Genomic DNA, 18,079 nt, shown 5'->3' on the forward strand with positions numbered 1-18,079 from the left:
ATTTGCTCAAGATGACATTTCTGGCACATATTATCAATGCTAATTTTGAATTCTTCTGTTAGGAAGCATTCAAAACCAAGACTATGACACAGTCATTAGCAAAAATAATTATTTTTCTATATGTGTGCTTAGTCATGTTTGACTGAGCTACATTGATCTGAAATAAAATAATATTTCCAATTGTTCATTCTTATGGATATATACAGATGGGATATATTGCTTTCCTATAATAATTAATATTGTTATTTAGTCACTAAGTTGTGTCTGATCTGTGACCTTATGGACTGTAGCTCTCCAGGCTGCTCTGTCCATGGGATTTGCCAGGCAAGAATACTGGAAGGGGTTGCTATTCCCTTCTCCAGGGAACCTTCCCAACTGGGGATTGAATGTGAAAAAATGAACAAAAATATTTCTCTATATATTTCTATCTACTTGTGTATATGTATCAAAATAACTATCCTTTTATAAAATGAGTAAGAATATTTATCTACATCTATCCATCTACTTGTGTGCATGCATAAGTATACATATATGCTTGTATGTGTAAAAATATACATATTTTAAAATATATGATATAAGATGAATCAAAATATTAATGGATTTTATCCTTAAATGGTAGAATTTCATCTTCTTTCAGTATATTTCTCCATAGTGTTAAACTATTTATGAGAAATAGGTAATACCTACAATTAGAACATCAAGGACACTCATTTCACTGTAGAGAAAAATAATTTATGGCTCTAAAATTGGCCACTTTTGACAAGAACTGAATATACTGATCACATGTGAAAGTTATCAATGACAATAACCTATTTCATAAGTGGCTGAAAATTATGGGTCAACAGAATGTAATTCCACATTAGATATAACTTAGAGTGATTTATGTTTCAAGAACCAAGATGAAAATGAATTTTCCAACCATTTTCATGGGTAGAAAAATAAAACAGTTCTGATGTAAGAGGTCAAGAAAATTTAGGACTCTAAAGGCAGGTAAAACTTGTAGAATATTTTAATTAGTTTTTTTTTAGCAGACTCTGAGAACTCTGTAGTCTTCCCAGTTAGCCTCCCTTTGTCACCTTCCTAAAGCCCCTCATACAATGGCTAATACTTGTTGCTCATATTACATTATCCAGAGTCCAGTTATTCTCTAAGGAACTCACCTTCTGGTCAGTTCTACCTTAAAAGTGGTGGGCTGATCTAGTTCTCTGAAAAATGGCAATTTGATAGAGACCGCAATGAACCTGCAGTTTGCTAGACCCCAAGTGTGCTCAGCTGCTGCTGCTGTTGCTGCTCGGTCACATCAGCCATGTCCAATTTTCTGTGACCCTATAAACTGTAGCCCACCAGGCTCCTCTGCCCATGGAATTTTCCAGGCAAGAATAATGGAGTTGGCTGTCATTCCCTACTCCAGGGGATCTTCCCAACCCAGGGATTGAACCTGAATCTCTTAGGTCTTCTGCATTGGCAGGTGGACTCTTTACCACTGGTACCACCTGGGAAGCCTAATTCTGAGAAAGAAAAACAGAGCTGGAGGAATCAGACTCCCTGACTTCAGATTATGGAGAAAATTTAGTCTCTTCAATAAGTGATGCAGGGAAAATTGGAGAGCTACAAATAAAAGGAAGCAATTAGAACACTCCCTAGTACCATACACAAAAATAAACTCAAAATGGAATAAAGACCTAAACGTAAGATCAGATACTATAAAACTCCTAGAGGAAATTTAGACAGAACACTCTTCGACATAAAATGCCAACAATACAGTTTTGGATCTTTGTCCAAGAGTAACGGAAATAAAAACAAAAACAAACAAATGGGAACTAATTAAAGGCTTTTGCACAGCAAAGGCAGCCATAAACAAAATGAAAAGACAATCTACAGAACAGGAGAAAATATTTGCAAATGATGTGACCAACAAATCATTAATCTCCCAAATAGACGAACACCACATGCAGCTCAATATCAAAAAAAGGAAGCAACCCAATCAAAAAACAGGCAGTGGTGGCAGAGAATTCCTACTGCAGGTGCAAGACCATGGCAGAGTGTAGTTGGCTCCAGCAGCAATGTCTGGAGCAAAGAGAATATGAAGAATGAATACGAGATGTCTACACACATGCACATCTGACTTATTGTGATGATCGGACTATATCAAAGTTACCTCTCTGAGTGCCTATGACCAATCCTAGCTGTTAAGGACTGTAAAAAGAGGGACATGGGATGCATTGGCATTATGTGTCCCCTGAAATGATGCATTGAGAAGAAGCCAATGGCACTTTTGTGACATTCCTACCAAGAGTCATATCCTAAATTTAATCCTGAAAATCATGTGACAAACCCAAAACAAAATTTATGGCCTATACTCCTAAAAATACTCATTGGAAGGACTGATACATAAGCTGAAGCTTTGATACTTTGGCCACCTGATTCAAAGAGCTGACTCTTTAGAAAAGACCATCCAACTATCTCATCCTCTGTCATCCCCTTCTACTCCTGCCTTCAATCTTTCCCAACATCAGGGTCTTTTCCAATGAGTCAGCTCATTAGCACATCAGTGCTAATTTCCTTATTTTAATCACTGTCCTATGGTTGGATAAAGACTGTTCTTGGTTTTAGGAAATACATGCCAAAATATTTGAGAATAATGGAACATCATGGCTGAAAGTCTCAAAGAATAAATGATGATAAAATGTTAATATTTGAGGAAAAAATGGGCAGAAGATCTATAGATACATTGTTCCTAAAAAGACAGAAAGATGGTTAGAAGTCACATGAAAAAGTGCTCAACACTGCTATTTATTAGAGAAATGCAAATCTAAACTACAATGAGATATCACCTCAGATCAGTAAGAACGGCCGTCATTAAAAAATTATAAATAACAGATGCTATAGAAGGTGTGGAGAAAACGGAACCTTCTTGCAATGTTGACAGGAATGTGAATTGGTGTAGCAACTTGGAGAATAGTGTGAAGACTCCTTATAAACTAAAAACAGAGCTACCACATGATCCTGCAATCTACTCCTAGGGATTTATCCGGAGTACATAATAATTTGAAAAGATGCATGCACTCCTATGTTCATAGTAACACTGTTTACAAAAGCTGAGACACAGAAACAATCTAAATGTCTATCTATAGACGAATGGATAAAGAAGATGTGGCATATATAAATACACATATTCAGTTCAGTTCAGTCACTCAGTCGTGTCCAACTCTTTGCAACCCCATGAACTGCAGTAAGCTAGGCCTTCCTGTTCATCACCAACTCCAAGAGTTTGCTCAAACTCACTTCCATTGAGTCGGTGATGCAATCCAACCATTTCAGCCTCTGTCCTCCTCTTCTCCTCCTGCCCTCAATCTTTCCCAGCATCTGGGTCTTTTCAAATGAGTCAGCTCTTCACATCAGGTGGCCAAAGTATTGGAGTTTCAGCTTCAACATCAGTCCTTCCAATGAACACCCAGGACTGATCTCCTTTAGGATGGACTGGATGGATCTCCTTACAGTCCAAGGGACTCTCAAGAGTCTTCTTCAACATCGCAGTTCAAAAACATCAATTCTTCTGTGCTCAGCTTTCTTATGATTATTGGGCCATTAAAAAGAATGAAATCATACCGTTTGCATCAACATGGATGGATCTAGAGATGATCACACTAAGTGAAAAGTCAGACAGAAAAAGACAAATGGTATATCATATCACTTATATGCAGAATCTTTAAAAATTATGTCAATGAACTCTTTCACAAAATAGAAATAGACTCACAGACATAGAGAACAAACTTATTGTACTAAAGAGGAAAGGGGAGAAGCAATTAATTAGGAGTTTGAGATTAGAAGACACACACATCAGACATACTATGTTATATAATATATATGTTGTAAATATATATATTTTATAAATATTTGTTGGAGAAGGAATGGCAACCCACTCCAGTATTCTTGCCTGGAGAATCCCATGGACAGAATAGACTGACAAGTTACAGTCTATGTGGTAGCAAGAGTCAGACATGACTGAGTGGCTAAACATAAATATACATTTATATTTGTATATTATACATATATAGGTTTATAAATAAAATAGATAACCAGCAAGGATCTGTTGCATAGCACAGGGAAGTATACTCAGCATTTGTAATAACCTATAAAGGGAAACAATCTGAAAAGAAATTTGTGTATATCTGAATCACTTTGCTATACACTTGAAATGAGCACAACATTATAAAACAACTCTAGTGTAAAGTGTTAGTTGCTCAGTTCTGTCTGACTCTGTGATTTCATGGACTGTAGCCCACCAGGCTCCTCTATCCATGGAAATTTCCAGGCAAGAATACTGGAGTGGGTTGCCATTCCCTCCTCCAGGGGATCTTCCCAACCCAGGGATCAAACCCAGGTTTTCTGCATTGCAGAAGGATTCTTTACCATCTGAGCCATCAACTATACTTCAATTAAAAAAAAAAAAAAAAAAGCTTCCTGACCTACTATAATAAAAAGAAAATCTGGGCTGAGCACTGCACTGCTGTTTTGAGGAACAATTTTGAGAGAAACATAGAGTGGCATTGGTCCTGTGGGAAGCAAAGGAACTTGAGAAGTAATCTGAGCCTAAGGCTTTATTTGACCCATACAGATGTAACTGTGCCCCCTCATTGAGCTGAACAGGGCCGAGTCCTGCTAAAAAATTCAGAGCCACAATCTTCATGGAATAATCTGCATTATTTTCCTGCCCTTAGAACCTGACAACCAAAATCCAGAGGGAATAGCAGTGGTATCTGACAGCTTCACTGGTAGAGAGGAAATTTATAAGCTATAGAATCCTAAGCACATACCACTTCTGAGGTACTTTGGAAGTGACCCTTTTGCTCTGCATTCAAAATTCACAGAAACATCCACCACAGTATGGGTTTCCGCCCCTGAGGAGAAGGCCATTCAATGTTATGTCAGCAGCCTGCAAAGAGGCACTCAAAAGGCCCCAGGAATTTAATGCAATGTTACTTAATGTTCTCAGAAAACTTTTCCCAAGAGGAGGAGGGAGCGTGGAACTCACATGCAGACCTCCCACTGCAAGCCTGTGCTGCATTCTGAATGTAGCCGTTGATTTTCTTTATTGTTTCTGAATGTTTAGGCAGCAACCCATGCTACTGTGTATTGATCACTGCTTCAAGTTGATTGAGAGAAGTAAGGCACTGAGAAATTTCATTCCCAGTGGAGGTAAGCAGAAGGGCAACTCGCAGGAATAATTCAAGTTAACTACTGGCATTATCCACAGCAATATTGTGCTCCGTCACTTCAATTGTGTCCAGCTCTTTCAACCCCAAGGACTGTAATCCACTAGGCTCTCTGTCCATGGGATTTCCCATGCAGGAATACTGGAGTGGGTTGCCATATCATTCTCCGGGGGATCTTCCTGAGCCAGGGATGGAACTCAAGTTTTCTGTGTCTCCTGCATTGCAGGTAGATTCTTTACCACTGAGCTACTGGCGAAGCCCACAGCAATATTAGGATGAAAAAAAGACAAGCAACAAAATAATGTAGACAGATATGAAACACACTAAAAGAACTTTGATTATATGGGATGGTGTCTAGGTCACACTAATGTAAAGCAAAAATATCTCAGGAGCTTAAAGCAACAATATTTTATTTCTGACTCAGGACATATATCCATCATTCTACCTATTGGTTTTATTTTATCCATCCTCCTCCTGTTACACAGCCTGATAAAATGCCCACTGTGGGGAACAGCATCCATCACCATGATGGAGGAAATGGCACATTTCACATCCCTTCAGCTCACATTCAATGGGCTGCTCAGTCACATGGGATCAGCTTCTGTGGGTCAAGTCAATACATTTCTCATTTATGCCCAGTGAGGAGAAATGGGATATTTGAAACAGCCTCCAGGGCTACCATCTAAAGGAGCTACTTTCAACTATAATACTGTCAAATTTAAGGAAAAAAGGAAATATAAATATCTGAAATAACTGCTCTCTTTCTTTCTTTTTTTTTTTTTTGTTTGTTTGCTTGTTTTGCTCTTGTTGTTTTTGGCCTTCCTGTGTGGCCTGCCAGATCTTAGTTCTCTGACCAAGGAATGAACTTGGGCTCTGACAATGAAAGTGCCAAGTCCTAAACACTGGACCAGCAGAGAATTCCCTCCTTCTTGTATTAGTTGCTTATGACAAGATCAAGTTGGGGACAGCCTAGTTTGTTATCTATAGAATAATCTATTGCTCCCAGATCAATTCAAAAGTGATGCTCTCCTATGACAAACATTGTTCTTGTCACTAGGATACATCCGTGAACAAGAGAGGTAGAGTTTCTTGCATATTTGAGTCTTACATTTTAGTGACAGACAACAGACAACAAATGATACATTATTATCTTATAGTGTATATGTGTGTTAGTTTCTCAGTTGTGTCCAACTCTTTGCAACCCCATGGACTGTAGCGTGCCAGGCTCTGCTGTTTACGGAATCTCTCAGGCAAGAATACTGGAGTGGGTGGCCAATCCCTTCTAAAGGGGAATCTTCCCAACCCAGGGATCGAACTTGGGTCTCCTGCATTGCAAGCAGTTTCTTTGCCATCCGAGCCACCAGGAAAGCCCATTGTTTTATAGTAACTAAATTATATTTCACATTATAAATGATATTAAGTAAAAGAAAAAGTGAAACAGGACTGAAAGGAACAGAGAATTTCAAGAGAAAGTGGTTGATTGTAACTTACGATATGAAAATTTAACATTATCAGGAAGGTAAAATATGAAAATTTTTTTCAAATTTATAGATGAAAAGCAATCTTGATGATACAGATAGCCAGTGCCAAAACTGTAAAGTGGGAGAGGAAAAGGAACATTAAGAAAATATCAAAATGGAAGAGAAAATATGTGTGGTTATAGCAGAGTCAGAAAAATGGGAAGAAAATAATTATAAAGTCATAGTGATAACGGAGAGGCAGCTTCTGAAGTTAATTTTAGAATATAAAGAGATGCTGGTGTTTCTTTGGGTAAAGTTTGGAGATAATTCAGGTTTTATCTGAATTATGGGTGGATGATTGATATGATCTGGCTAAAATTTCAAAGGTCTCTTTGGTTACTTTCAACATATATGTAACAAAAATAAAATAAAAGTAACTCTGCTTAAAAAAAAAAAAAAAAGTAATGTTCTCTCTTCCATCCTGTGCAGAGATGTGTGTGCTCGAGAGAAGGGCTAGTTTCTCAAAGAGAAATTGTATGTTTTGTCTCCTGATTCATCAGGGCAGAAGGATAGATGAAATAATGGTGAAACAGTGGTGAAACTGTGGTGAAAATGGAGATGGTGTTCTATTAAATTGGAGAGAATGTTCACTTCAGGCTCAGGGCTAGATGTTTCTTACTATTCTGAGGCAAGATACACATCTGATGTATTAAGTCAGAGTTTATGGGGTTCCTGCTGCTAAGTCACTTCAGTTGTGTCCGACTCTGTGCAACCCCATAGACAGCAGCCCACCAGCCTCCCCCGTCCCTGGGATTCTCCAGGCAAGAACACCGGAGTGGGTTGCCATTTCCTTCTCCAATGCATGAAAGTCAAAAGTGAAAGTGAAGTCACTCAGTCGTGTCCAACTCTTGGCGACCCCATGAACTGCAGCCTACCAGGCTCCTCCATCCTTGGGATTTTCCAGGCAAGAGTACTGGAGTGGGGTGAGGTTAAAACATTTGGAACTCACCAATAAGCCTAACCATAGTTGAAGGGTCAAGAAATAGTCAGTATGCAGTTTCACTTCTACCACACTTTTGCAGCTTGTGAAACATCAATGACACATACACTGATGCAAGGCATGTAAAACTACTGCTCTGAAGAAATATGTCCAAATAAGAAAGCTCCTTTATCTTCAGCAGAGCAGAAAGAAGCAGGCAGGATGGCAAAGAGCCTACTGAGAAATACAGTGCGCTAGAAGTCAATAACACAGTGTAACAACATAACCACTTAAATGTTGTTAAAGGAAGAGGAATAGTCAACAAGGGTAGTTGATGTTTCCAAAAAAGAAACAATATTAATATATCAGCCTTTCAAAGACATACACTAAATAAATGATTCTTTTTAACTGAAGTCTGCTGCTGCTGTTAAGTCACTTCAGTCATGTCTGACTCTGTGCAACCCCATAGATGGCAGCCCACCAGGCTCCCCCGTCCCTGGGATTCTCCAGGCAAGAACATTGGAGTGGGTTGCTATTTCCTTCTCCAATGCATGAAAGTGAAGAGTGAAAGTGAAGTCGCTCAGTCGTGTCTGACTCTTAGTGACCCTATGGACTGCAGTCTACGAGGCTCCTCCATCCATAGGATTCTCCGGGCAAGAGTTGCCATTGCCTTCTCTGAAATCTAGTTAACTTACAAAAATGTACAGATTTCAAGTGATCAGTTCATGGAGTTTTGTCAATTGTATACGCCCATGAAATTTGATGCAAATGACACCACTCTTATGGCAGAAAGTGAAGAGGAACTAAAAAGCCTCTTGATGAAAGTGAAAGAGGAGAGTGGAAAAAGTTGGCTTAAAGGTCAACATTCAGAAAACGAAGATCATGGCATCTGGTCCCATCACTTCATGGGAAATAGATGGGGAAACAGTGGAAACAGTTTCAGACTATTTTGGGGGGCTCCAAAATCACTGCAGATGGTGATTGCAGCCATGAAATTAAGACACTTACTCCTTGGAAGAAAAGTTATGACCAACCTAGATAGCATGTTAAAAAGCAGAGACATTACTTTGCCAACAAAGGTCTGTCTAGTCAAGTTTATAGTTTTTCCAAAGGTCATGTATGGATGTGAGAGTTGGACTGTGAAGAAAGCTGAGCACTAAAGAATTGATGCTGTTGAACTGTGGTGCTGGAGAAGACTTGAGAGTCCCTTGGACTGCAAGGAGATCCAACCAGTCCATCCTAAAGGAGATCAGTCCTGGGTGTTCATTGAAAGGACTGATGCTGAAGGTGAAACTCCAATACTTTGGCCACCTCATGCCAAAGTTGACTCATTGGAAAAGACTCATTGAGTTGACTCATTGGAAAAGACCCTGATGCTGGGAGGGACTGGGGGCAGGAGGAGAAGGGGATGACAGAGGATGGAAGGCATCACTGACTCGATGGACGTGAGATTGGATGAACTCCGGAAGTTGGTGATGGACAAAAAGAGTCAAACACGACTAAGTGACTGAACTGAATTTATAAGGCAATTATCCAAAGTAAGATATAGAATATTTCCATCAACATGGAGAGCTCCCTCACCCTTCTTTCCAGTAAACACAGTCTTCTCCACCTACCTCCAAGATAGTGAATGTTCTTGCCCTACCTGTTGTCTCTGTCTCTGTCTGTTTCTTTCTGTCTGTCTCTATTTTTCCATTCTTTCTTCCTATCTATTTTCATTAGTCAATGACATTTATTTAAGTTAGAGAGAGTATCAGTAGTTTGTTTCTTTTACTACTCAACAGTACTTCATTGTATCATTGTGTCACAGGGTGTTTATTGATTTCATTGTACAGGGCATTTGAGCTGTTTTCAGCTTTGGGATAACATGAATTGGTTGAGATGATAATTTTTGTACAAGACTTTTTGTGCATATGTTTGTATTTGTTATGGAAAAACGCTTCAGAGTGGTAGAATGGATCACAGTGTAGATGTGTTTATACTTTGTAACAAACTTTCCCATGTCTAGAGTTGAATGATAGGTTCAAAACTCCACATCAACTTATGCATTTTATTTTCATAAAGAGTTTTGTTGAGATAAAGAAGAGTAATAAGTATTAAAAAGAAATCTCCCTCAAAGGAGGCCATTTAGTCCCTGTTATAATAAGATAGTATAAAGGATTATTCCATTTAGCCCTCTTCTGAGGACAACAGAGGAGAGTCATCTGGTCTGAAAAAAAGGAAGAGAGCTCTGTGAGACAGTGTTTCTTGTGCAGCTTGAGAAGATGGAGAAAGAAGGGTTTATTCCTTTTCGAGGTGGACCACATGACTAAAAATATGTGAAGGGAAAAAGACAGCTACAAAATCCGACCAATGCCTATAGACAGTGGTTTTGGTCAGCCGAGTGAATTCCTGGCACCACCTAAGATGCTCACAGGTTTTTATTTCTTCTCTTTGGTGAAGGGATACACTTTAGTAACCCCAACTTGACACACTGCTCCCAGGTCACTTGGCAGGATTTACTATGCTTGTCGTCTGTGCTCTGAAATTTTCTGATCCTGATCAAAAGTGAACTATTTAGCTCTTCTGTCCATGTTTTGATTGGGTTGTTTGGTTGTTTTATATATATATATATATATGTGTGTGTGTGTGTGTGTGTGACATGTTTGGAGAAATGCAAATTAAAATTGCAATGAGATATCACCTCACTCCAATCAAAATGCCCTTCATCAAAAAATCAACAAACAGTAAATGCTGGAGAGAGTGTGGAGGAAAAGGGAACCATTTTACACTCTTGGTAGGAATGTAAATTGGTATAACCACTACGAAGAACAATATGGAGGTTCTTAGCAAAATTAAAATAAAGCTGCCATATGATCCAGCAATTCAACTCCTGGAAATATATCTAGAGAAAATGCTAATTCATGATATCTGTACTACAAAGTTCACGGCAGCACCAAAGTTCATGGCAGAGCCAAAACATGGAAGCAACTTAAATGCCCACTAACAGATGAATGAGTAAATAAGATATAGTACGTATATGCAATGGAATGTTATTCAGTCACAAAAAATTAAGATAATGTCACCTGCAGCAATATGGGTGGACCTGGAGATTTTCATACTAAGTGAAGTAAGTCAGAGAAAAGAGAAAGACAAATATAATACAATATTGCTTATATGTGGAATCTAAAAAGAATTATACAAATGTATTTATTTACAAAATAGAAACAGACTCACAGACTTACAAAAGGAATTTATGGTTGACCAAGGGGAGGGAAATAAGGAGATAGATTGGGAGGGTGGGATTAAGATATACACTGTGTGTGCGTGTGTTAGTCACTCAGTCATGCCCGACGTTGCTAGCCCATGGACAGTAGCCTGCGAGGTTCCTCTGTTAATGGAATTCTCCAGGCAAGAATACTGGAGTGGGTAGCCATTTCGTCCTCCAGGGGAACTTCCTGAGGCAGAGATTGAATCTGAGTCTCCCACATTGCAGGGAGATTCTTTACCATCTGAGCTACTGGGGAGCCCCAAGATATACACACTATTATATTTAAAATAGATTATCAAGGACCCACTGTACAGCACAGGGAACACTGCTCAAAACTCCATGAAAACCTAAATGGGAAAATAATTTAGAGAAGAATAGATACATGTATAAGTATAAACGAAAGGAAAAGTGAACTATAAGGATCTTTCAGTGGCTTAGACATTCACAATCTTCCTAACCTCCACACAGAAGGGGAAGGAGTGGACTCTGAAAGGAGTAGTGGTGGTGTGAAAGGGGGTGTTCACACACCACTGTGGTCAATACTTCACCCTATTATACAGAGCTCTGGTATCTGACTGGTATTTCTGGGTCCTATAGGTAAATACACATGCTTTTGAATGAGTCTTATAATGTAGACCTTTAATTACACTGTGATTGTTTTCTCAATTACAATGCACAGCTGAATTGTTTGCTCCAGGGAAAACAGCCACTCCTGCTTGCTTACCTCCTGATTATACAGAAATAGCCAGAAGTTTGTGATAGCTGGAATGGGAATGTATTTTATAGCCAATTGAGAAAGTTTCATTTAGAAAATCCAGTTATAGTGAGGTAGATGGAGGTAGATGAACCCAGAGTGTGTTATACAGAGTGAATAAAGTCAGAAAGAGGAAAAAAAAAATATTGTGTATTATATTAACACATATATACTTAATCTAGAAAAGTGGTGCTGATGAATCTGTTTGCAGGGCAAGAATAGAGAGGCGGACATAGAGAACAGACTCTGAACACAGTGAGGGAAGGAGAGGGTGGTGAGTCAAGAGAGTAGCACTGACATATATACACAATCATATGTAAAATAGCTAGCTAGTGGGAAGCTGCCATATAGCACAGGAAGCTCAGCTCAGTGCTCTGTGAGGGCCTAGCGGGGTGGGAGGGATAGGCATGGGGGAAGGTTCAGGTGAGAAGGAACATGCATATACTTGTGGCTGATTTATGATGTTGTATGGAAGAAGCCAACACAATACTGTAAAGCAATTACCCTGCAATTAAAAATAAAAAAGTATCACCCCCCCCCACCACCACCAAGAAAAAGTGTGATAAAAATCTAGTTAACAGCTGTCTTCTCAGTTTTACTTTGACAATGGAATACAGCTAATCTTAAAATTTCGATTAGGAACTGTTCTACTCAACAACTGCTTTTTTTGAGGAAGGTTCTATTCAAGCTGAAAATATTTGGTCCATGTCAGGCAAAGCTCCTGATGTTGTAGAAAATAACTTCAGAGCAAGTTAAGGTGATATCTCTTGCGTATACACTAATAAATAAGTGCCCTAATGCCAGTGCTGGGCTTTTGCCAAAACAATAAAATTCAATGAGGCGTCATTATTCACTTATAAGAAGACATTTAACACCAGAGGGATAATTTAGCAAGAGGGCATTTTAGCTCTCCCTCCAGTCTTGTATGTGTGAATGGAGCTGAATGAAAATCAAGAACATTTACTCTGTACAGCAGTCTGCAGTCATGGTTGGTTTTATTTTATAGCCATAAATTCTGATCCTGAATTGAAATGGCCCTTATAAACTCATGAATGACTTTCACTTTGAAAAATCTAATGCTGAAATCTCATCTTATTACCTAGCTTCTCAGTAGCCATATTTGATTCTGTCAACCACTTTTGCAAATCACTCTCCTACTTGGCCTCTAACTCCCACACCTGTCCTTTCCTTATGACTTTATCAAGTTCCAAGTCTCAGCCCAAGACATGGAAAACAGAACAAGGGGCAAAGATTATCTGCTTATGCTTGAAAATATGTGGGCTATTTTCAAATATCATTTTAAAAATATATATTTTATTGAAGTATAGTTGACTTACAATGTTTCAGGTGCACAGAAAGGTGATTCAGTTATACAAATATACATATATTATTTTTGAAACTATTTTCCATCATAGATTATTACAAGATACCGACTATAGTTCCCTATATAAACAGTAAACCCTTGTAACTTATTACATATCTATCTTTTAATTAGAAATCTACCATTCTATCATATTAAGTCAAACAAGTGGAATCAAAATATCATAATTTTCTTAGTTACACAAAATTCATGCTGAGTGCCGAGGAATTGATGCTTTCGAACTGTGGTGTTGGAGAAGATTCTTGAGAGTCCCTTGGACTGCAAGATCCAACCAGTCCATTCTGAAGGAGATCAACCCTGGGATTTCTTTGGAGGGAATGATGCTGAAGCTAAAACTCCAGTACTTCAGCCACCTCATGTGAAGAGTTGACTTATTGGAAAAGACTCTGATGCTGGGAGGGATTAGGGGAGGAAGAGATGGGGACGACAGAGGATGAGATGGCTGGATGGCATCACTGACTCGATGGAGGTGAGTCTGAGTGAACTCTGGGTGTTGGTGATGGACAGGGAGGCCTGGCGTGCTGCGATTCATGGGATCGCAAAGAGTCGGACATGACTGAGCAACTGAACTGAACTGATAGTGAAACTGTGTAATTTTTTCGGTATTTTTCATGTTTCCTATAAATGTGTTGTCATAATTACATAATTTAAATAGTAAAAATATTTAAAGAAAAGGTTACATGCTAGTGTTTTAGCAGATGCATTTTGAGAAAGCAAGAGTGAAGGGAATTGAAGGTGAAGTTATGAGAAGGAAAACAAACAAAAGGAGGTGAATTACTAAGCTGGATGCAGTTTGTCAAAAAACCCTTTATTACTTGCTCGTGTTCCCCTCAGTAAGGACATAACAGAAGAAGCATTTCATCCGATTTAAGTGCATGAAGGAGGAAGAGACAGTAATTTATCTAGAAACATATCAGGTATCCTCTCTCTCACTGTGGAAAGTCTGCCCTAAGTGCCATTGCCTTATCTTCCAGCTGTACCCACAGAGGGTGTCACAGAGCCTCCTCTGGGCAGAGCTGGAGAAGACAGAGCTTCTATGAGCCTGGATGCATCTCACATGTACACTGGGGTTGAACAATTTCCAAGCTTACCCAGTAGGAGGGGGCCATGCAGAAGCCAGCACTGACCTCCGAAGAAAGATGGGGGCATGTGCAGCTTGCTGTGGTGGCTGTGGTCAGCGTTTCTGTTCTTAGCACACAGGCCCAGAGGGCAGCCAAGGCCAGGGGCATAGACTGGCACAGGAAGGACTAAGCAAGCAGGCAAAAATCGTATGCACACATATGCACTCATGAGCATATATTGTAAATATACATGCATAGAATTATATAAATATATAACAAGAATAGTAAATATGCATGCATTGTATTGCATGGCACTCCATCCTATCCTTCCTAATTCCTCCAGTGGGCTTCTAACTATCACTCTTACATTTTTTTCACTAGTATTCCTTGATCTTAGAAACCTTTATAAACAGCCGAAGAAAGAAGAAAAGTGAAAGGCAAGGGAGAAAGGAAAATATATGCCCAACTGAATGCAGAGTTATAGAGAATAGCAAAGAGAGATAAGTTCTTAAATGAACAATGTAAAGACATAGAGGAAAATAATAGAATGGGAAAGACTAGAGATTTCGTCAAGAAAATTGGAGATATCAAGGGAACATTTCATGCAAAAATTGACAAAAAAAGGGACAGAACCAGTGAAGACTTAACAGAAGCATAAGAAATTAAGAAAAGGTGACAAGAATGTACAGAAGAACTATATGAAAAAGGTCTTAATAACCTCGATATTCATGATGGTGTGATCAGTCACCTAGAGCCCAACATCCTAGAGTGTGAATTCTAGTAGGCCTTAGGAAGCATTACTATGAACAAAGACAGTGGAGGTGATGAAACTCCAGCTGAGCTGTTTAAAATCCTAAAAGATGATGCTGTTAAAGTGCTGCATTCAATATGTCAGCAAATTTGGAAAACTCTGTGGTGATCACAGGACTAAAAATATAAGTTTTCATTTCTATCTCAAAGAAGGGCAATGCCAAAGAATGTTCGAACTAGTGTACAATTGTTCTCATTTCACATATTAGCAAGGTAATGTTCAAATCCATTCAATTAGGCTTTAACAGTACATGAACTGAGAAATTCCAGAAGTAAAATCTGGGTTTAGAAAAGTCAGAGGAACTAGAGATCAAATTGCAAAAATTTACTTAATTGTGGAGATAGCAAGGGAGTTCCAGAAAAAAAAAAAAAAAAAAATCTACTTCAGCTTCATTGGCTATGCTAAAGCCTTTGACTCTGTATCACAGCAAACCATGGAAAACTCTTAAAGAGATGAGAATACCAGATCACTTTACCCGGATTCTGAGAAACCTGTATGTGGGTCAAGAACCAACTGTTAGAATCGTACATCGAACAAATAACAAGTTCAAAACTGGGAAAGGAGAATGACAAGGCTGTATGTTTTCATCCTGTTTGTTTATTAATAACTTATATGCAGAATACACCATGAGAAATGTCGGGCTGGATGAATCACAAGCTGGAATTAAGATTGCTGGGGAAAATATCAACAACCTCAGATATCCAGATGATACCACTCTAACCACAGAAACTAAAGAGGACTAGAAAGCTTCTTGATAAAGGTGAAAGAGGAGAGTGAAAAAGCTGGCTTGAAACTCGACACTCAGAAATGTAAGTTCATGGCATCTAGCCCAATCAATTCATGGCAAATAGAAGGGGAAATAGTGAAAGCAGAGATAGATGTTCTTTTCTTGGGCTCCAAAATCACTATGGATGGTGTATGCAGCCATGAAACTAAAAAACACTTGCTCCTTGGAAGGATTTTGGTGGTGGTTTAGTTGCTAAGTTGTGTCTGATTCATGCGACCTCATGGACTGTAGAACACCAGGCTCCTCTGTCCATGGGATTTTCCAGGCAAGAATACTGGAGTGGGTTGCCATTTCCTTCTCCAGGGGATCTTCCTGACCCAAGGATCAAACCCTAGTTTCCTACACTGCAAGCAGATTCTTTACCAACTGAGCTACATAACTATACCAAACCTAGATAAAATATTAAAAAACAGAGATATCACTTTGCCAGCAAATGTCTGCATAGTTAAAGGTACGGTTTTTCCTGTAGTCATGTATGGATGTGAGAGCTGGACCATAAAGAAGGCTGAACACAGAAGACTTGATGCTTTTGAATTGTAGTGCTGGAGAAGATTCTTGGGAGTCTCTTGCACAGCAACGAGATCAAACCAGTCAACCCTAAAGGAAATCAACTCTGAATATTCATTGGAAGAACTGTTGCTTAAGCTGAAGCTCCAATACTTTGGCCACCTGATGTGAAGAATCGACTCACTGGAGAGGACCCTTAAGGCTGAGAAAGGTTGAAGGCAAAAAGAGGTTGCAGAAGCAGAGGATGAGATAGTTACACACCATCACCAACTCTGTGGGCATGCATTTGACAAACTCTGGGAAACAGTGAAGGCCAAGGAAGGCTGACATGCTACAGTCCATGGGGTTGCAAAGAGTCTGACTCAACTGAATGACTGAATGACACAAATATTTTGCTGCTGTTATCTGAATGCACATCAAAGTGGCTTTGATTCAGTATATTTTTATTTTCCCCACTTCAAGTTGAATATCAAAACATGAATATAGAGTCACATTATTGGCAAACTTTAAATTACACAGTGACAAGATTTTCTCCATAAAGACTTGGAATTAACTTCATGAGTCTACAATGTTAAATCAAATTAATTTCCCTTAATAAAGTCAGTTTTTCAATTTAGGCAACTCTTCTTATTTAAGCAGAAGCAGACATAATTACTACCTCATAATTGGGACTCACTTTATTACCAAATTTTAAATACCTGTTTAAATGTGTTCTTATTTATGAATGTTAAATAATTAATCTAACTAGTGGTCTCATACTAAATACTAAATATTTTAAATAAATCCACAAGCATCCCAGTCAACAAGAATATTTTTTGGCTATAGATTTAGCACTGAAATGAGTTACGAACATTTTAAAATAAGCAGGAGAAGCTTCATTTTTTATAACAATGTTTCAGCTTGCAAAAAGAAAAAAAAGGATTGATCCTAAAAATTAGGAAACATCTTTTTGATCTCTTGTATCCCCAGAAGACATATCTTAGTGCCTTGCATTTTGTCAATGTTTAAATGTCACAAATATTGCTACAGTATCTCATATAATTTTCTTTTGTCCTAGGATTCATTTAAAATCTTGGAATATATTTACATACATTTAAATATACGTAATCTAATCTATTTATATTACGAAGAGACAAGATCAACTATATACACAATTTTAGTTCATAATTCTTTAAACATATAATTGTAGGTTTGGAACAATAAACTGTAAAACATTATAATTTATTGTTCAAAAAAATTAAAATGATAATCATCTGGAATTTTCCTGTACTCTGTGTATCACTGTTACCTTGTTTACACTGCCTGCTAGGATTATAGCCATCAAACCAAGGCAAGTAAACAATAAAAACTTTTAACCTGATATGAGAATTGTAACAGTCTTGTTAGGGGAAACTTTCAGTTTTCCCTTTAAATCTTGGTAATTTTCCATTCTGTATACCCTTTTAACATTCTTCATTTTGAAGCTTAATTTGTTGTTATCCTATTTAATGAAAAGACTGTTCTAAGCCATGAAATCATGGTCATTTGTAGTCTTTATCATGTTCAAGAAATAGAAAGTAATTTTCTTATTAAGAGCAGCTTATATTATTCCAGAAAAGGGAAATTTATTGAAAAAATGCATTTATGAAGCAAATATAAATATTATTGATATCCACGTTTTTACTGAACTGTCCTCTCTAAGAGGCTTTAGAGCTTTAGAGAAATAAAAACACTAGATATGCTTTTCATATATTCTTTGTTTTCCCTCAACATTCTGTAAATATTTAAATCAAGAAGCAATTGAAATTGATGAAAAAGTGGAACAAAATAAAGAAATATGTCCATAGAAATATTGTGATAAATACAGAACACGAATGTTTCACTACCAATTTTC

The sequence above is a fragment of the Capricornis sumatraensis genome, chromosome 6 (genome assembly GCF_032405125.1).
Source record: "Capricornis sumatraensis isolate serow.1 chromosome 6, serow.2, whole genome shotgun sequence".
Taxonomy (NCBI): Eukaryota; Metazoa; Chordata; class Mammalia; order Artiodactyla; family Bovidae; genus Capricornis; species Capricornis sumatraensis.